Source organism: Schistocerca piceifrons, unplaced genomic scaffold (genome assembly GCF_021461385.2).
Source record: "Schistocerca piceifrons isolate TAMUIC-IGC-003096 unplaced genomic scaffold, iqSchPice1.1 HiC_scaffold_961, whole genome shotgun sequence".
In the NCBI taxonomy this organism is placed as follows: domain Eukaryota; kingdom Metazoa; phylum Arthropoda; class Insecta; order Orthoptera; family Acrididae; genus Schistocerca; species Schistocerca piceifrons.
Window position 1 is genome coordinate 752,501 of NW_025729236.1, and position 5,000 is coordinate 757,500.

At 54.9% G+C, this 5,000-nt stretch overlaps 1 non-coding gene across 1 annotated transcript in view; it reads right to left on the reverse strand.

Moving 5' to 3' along the window:
- The window catches only part of LOC124774154, a 1,909-nt gene extending 868 nt beyond the window's left edge, over nt 1-1,041 (reverse strand). The window contains exon 1 of the ribosomal RNA XR_007015147.1: nt 1-1,041. This exon is cut by the window's left edge and continues 868 nt beyond it. This is a non-coding gene — a ribosomal RNA (small subunit ribosomal RNA).
- Between the last annotated feature and the right edge of the window lie 3,959 nt (nt 1,042-5,000).

Sequence of the window (5,000 nt, forward strand, 5' to 3'; positions counted from 1 at the left end):
GCTTTCGCTTCTGTTCGTCTTGCGACGATCCAAGAATTTCACCTCTAACGTCGCAATACGAATGCCCCCGCCTGTCCCTATTAATCATTACCTCGGGTTCCGAAAACCAACAAAATAGAACCGAGGTCCTATTCCATTATTCCATGCACACAGTATTCAGGCGGGCTTGCCTGCTTTAAGCACTCTAATTTGTTCAAAGTAAACGTGCCGGCCCACCGAGACACTCAATAAAGAGCACCCTGGTAGGATTTCAACGGGGTCCGCCTCGGGACGCACGAGCACGCACGGGGCGGTCGCACGCCTTCGGCTCGCCCCACCGGCAGGACGTCCCACGATACATGCCAGTTAAACACCGACGGGCGGTGAACCAACAGCGTGGGACACAAATCCAACTACGAGCTTTTTAACCGCAACAACTTTAATATACGCTATTGGAGCTGGAATTACCGCGGCTGCTGGCACCAGACTTGCCCTCCAATAGATACTCGTTAAAGGATTTAAAGTGTACTCATTCCGATTACGGGGCCTCGGATGAGTCCCGTATCGTTATTTTTCGTCACTACCTCCCCGTGCCGGGAGTGGGTAATTTGCGCGCCTGCTGCCTTCCTTGGATGTGGTAGCCGTTTCTCAGGCTCCCTCTCCGGAATCGAACCCTGATTCCCCGTTACCCGTTACAACCATGGTAGGCGCAGAACCTACCATCGACAGTTGATAAGGCAGACATTTGAAAGATGCGTCGCCGGTACGAGGACCGTGCGATCAGCCCAAAGTTATTCAGAGTCACCAAGGCAAACGGACCGGACGAGCCGACCGATTGGTTTTGATCTAATAAAAGCGTCCCTTCCATCTCTGGTCGGGACTCTGTTTGCATGTATTAGCTCTAGAATTACCACAGTTATCCAAGTAACGTGGGTACGATCTAAGGAACCATAACTGATTTAATGAGCCATTCGCGGTTTCACCTTAATGCGGCTTGTACTGAGACATGCATGGCTTAATCTTTGAGACAAGCATATGACTACTGGCAGGATCAACCAGGGAGCTGCGTCAACTAGAGCTGAGCAGCCGGCCGCCCGGGAGTGTGTCCCGGGGGCCCGCGCGAACACGCAAGCGTCCGCTCAATCATTCTGCAAACAGGAGGAGGCTGAGCTCCCCTGCACAATACACCTCGAAACCCTCTCAGGTCCCGGCGGCGCGCAGCGCCGTCCCAAGTACTTGGTCGGGTTCGAGAGAGGCGCAATCGCCCGGAGTTAGGCGAGTAGACGCTTTCGGTGCGACCACCCGTGCTCCCAACTGAGCTTGCCGCTGCCGACAGAGGCCCGGGAGCGTGCTGTCGTGGCATTGCCGGCGGGAGACAACACGCGCCACCTACGGTGACCGGCAGCTCCAACGCCAGCGCCACAGAAGGACAAAAGCCCCACTTGGGTGCCGAAGCGAACTCTCCCAGCACAGCGCACGCGCCAACACATCCGCACAGCTGCGATACAAACCACCAGCGAGAACCGCTGGGGCGACCGAGCAGCAGACGGCGTCGCGGCGCCGAGCGCCGGGCGGCGGCGCATCCTCAACGCACACAGTCCTCAATCGGACCAGCACACTGAAGATGTCCACCGCGCTTCGCACCGGGCCCGCGAGGACCTACTTTGGCCGCACGGCGCCGCGCGCAGGGTGCGCCGGCGCGCAGCTGCGACGCCTGCCGCGTCCGTCGGCCGGCGCGCCTGCCACTGGCCGCCCCCACCAGCCGGCTGTAGCGCGTGCGCCCACGCACCGCGCGGCCAGCACGCCGGGAGGCGCCCCCTCACCGGCCGGGGACGGTCCCACCCAGCCACCGCCGCGTATCGCTTCACACCCAGATGCCGTTCAGTTTCGTCGGCATGGTGGGTATCGCTGGAACGACCGGTTAGTACCTCAACCTATCGTCGCCATCACCGATTCACCCCTAGCGAGAACAACCGCACCACAACGGGTTACCATTTGTTCATTTGCGTAACTTCACCAGAAAACGTATGCGTCCATCGCCATTTGCAACTTCCACGATTATTGCATGCCTGTGTCAGGTGTCACACCACACTACGTCTGCCCACATACACGCAACAAAATGTGCACGCCTAGACAATACGTGGAAGGTGGCCCCCGTACGTATGCGATGTCCATTGCTCGAACGACTGTCAACCGGCCTCTGTAGCATGTCGCAGATATGGAACGCGGTGCACCATGCTATCACGGTGTGTGACGAGAGACGACTAGGTCCGAATACATCAACAGACAGCTCATGCTGATCGCCATCCACGGCGTCCGTTCCTCCCACACGTCTCTATGGCGTACCACACTGCAATCCAGCTCTCATAGGGAGACGACACGTAGCTGCGTGCACAATATTTGCACTGTATGGTCCGCCGTTTTTGGGCGCAGTCGTTGTACGGTCACACATGTGCCACGATGTATCCTTCAGTACATAAGGACGAATGTGCAGTACAGATTGTGGTTTACGCGTACGACATCAGCGGACAGTTGACACAGGCCGCACCACAACGTAGCCTGCGTACGTCGCATGCGAAGGGCATTGAACATGCAAACTTCTCACCAACCAGCTTGCGAAGGCAGGGGGCAAGGTGGGGACGTGGGGAGGGGTGGGGGGGGGCGGCATGTACGTCCTGCTGCCATCCACATCACAGTGTACAGCAGGAGCATGTGGAAAGTCAGCAAGACTTGCAAGGTGTTTAACATGAAGCGATACACAGGGGAGCGGGCAGTGCGAGTAGCGAACTATATTGCGAGGGTTGCGGGTGGGCAACACTACACTAATTGAACGAGTCGTATAACAATTACAGAGCAGGTTTAGGCGACAACGTGGGTTACGTTAGGGGACAACGTGGGTTACGTTAGGGGACAACGTGGGTTAGGTTAGGGGACAACGTGGGTTAGGTTAGGGAACAACGTGGGTTAGGTTAGGGGACAACGTGGGTTAGGTTAGGGGACAACGTGGGTTAGGTTAGGGGACAACGTGGGTTAGGTTAGGGGACAACGTGGGTTAGGTTAGGGGACAACGTGGGTTAGGTTAGGGGACAACGTGGGTTAGGTTAGGGGACAACGTGGGTTAGGTTAGGGGACAACGTGGGTTAGGTTAGGGGACAACGTGGGTTACGTTAGGGGACAACGTGGGTTAGGTTAGGGGACAACGTGGGTTAGGTTAGGGGACAACGTGGGTTAGGTTAGGGGACAACGTGGGTTAGGTTAGGGGACAACGTGGGTTAGGTTAGGGGACAACGTGGGTTAGGTTAGGGGACAACGTGGGTTAGGTTAGGGGACAACGTGGGTTAGGTTAGGGGACAACGTGGGTTAGGTTAGGGGACAACGTGGGTTAGGTTAGGGCACAACGTGGGTTACGTTAAGGCACAACGTGGGTTACGTTAAGGCACAACGTGGGTTACGTTAAGGCACAACGTGGGTTACGTTAAGGCACAACGTGGGTTACGTTAAGGCACAACGTGGGTTACGTTAAGGCACAACGTGGGTTACGTTAAGGCACAACGTGGGTTACGTTAAGGCACAACGTGGGTTACGTTAAGGCACAACGTGGGTTAGGTTAAGGCACAACGTGGGTTAGGTTAAGGCACAACGTGGGTTAGGTTAAGGCACAACGTGGGTTAGGTTAAGGCACAACGTGGGTTAGGTTAAGGCACAACGTGGGTTAGGTTAAGGCACAACGTGGGTTAGGTTAAGGCACAACGTGGGTTAGGTTAAGGCACAACGTGGGTTAGGTTAAGGCACAACATGGGTTAGGTTAAGGCACAACATGGGTTAAGGCACAACATGGGTTAAGGCACAACATAGGTTAGGTTAAGGTACAACATAGGTTAGGTTAAGGTACAACATAGGTTAGGTTAAGGTACAACATAGGTTAGGTTAGGTTAGGTTAGGTTAGGTTACACGTTGTTGTAAGGAAAGGTGTAGGGGGGGGAGCGGGGGCGGCAGGTTCGTTGATAGTGATTATAGTAAGTGAATGCTTGTGACATGATCAGATTTGTCACGTCAGGATGCACCTTTGGCTTATTAGAGGCGGCGCTCCAATTCTATGCTTGTGTCAGACCTGTGTCTTTGACTCATGTCATTGTTTGTGCGCTGTGACAGGAGGTACTATTGTGATGTTGGGTGCACCGTTGTATAGGACATGTGTGAGTGTTGGTGCCTTATCTGCGCAATGGTGGATGTCGAAAGGGTGGGATATTCTATTTTCCGCATGGACCTCCTGGTCTGGTTGTGATAGTGTGGATTGTGTAATGTGGCGGAGAGGATGCACTGGATGTTGTTCCATGCTGGTGCTTACATATTGTATGTGCGCCTGTTAGAAGCAGAGAGTGGTGCGTGATCAGAGTGTCTGGCTGACGTGTGGTTCCCATTGTGGGCAGACTCTTTCAGCATGTATACGGACAGTTGTATATATTTTCTGTAGTTTGATGGCTCTGCATTGATTACTAATCAGCGCCGTGTGTACGGGTAATCTGGTTCCAGTCCACAATGTTCTATCTGTGTACATTAGTGACAAAGACTCCCCCCATGCAGTGGGGCTCGGTCTGTTATAACTCTTCCGCGTAATATATTTGCCCCACGTTTTTGCGACTGCGAGTGCGAGTGCGAGTGCAACGCGGATGGGGACCGACATGCTGATGGCTCGGTATCGGACGCCGTACAGTGAGCAACGCGATCGCGTCTCTCGCTCGTAAGTGGTACAGGTCGCGGCTCATGTATACGGACAGCGGGAATGTCGCATATTGGAAATAACTCTTCATGAAACGCAAGTTATAGGGGTGGATTGCACTTTACGAGTGCGGGAAACGTCCGCCGTTCATCCGCTGGAGGTGCGCGTTTGGCGGTTGGGGTGGTCCACGAACGGGTGCGGGTGGAGTCATTGCCGGTCCACGGCTTCGTGCGGCAGAGCCACTGGAGATTGGGTGCTATGGTCGACAGAGGCTGCAGGCTTTGTGGGTGGCGTCGAAAGG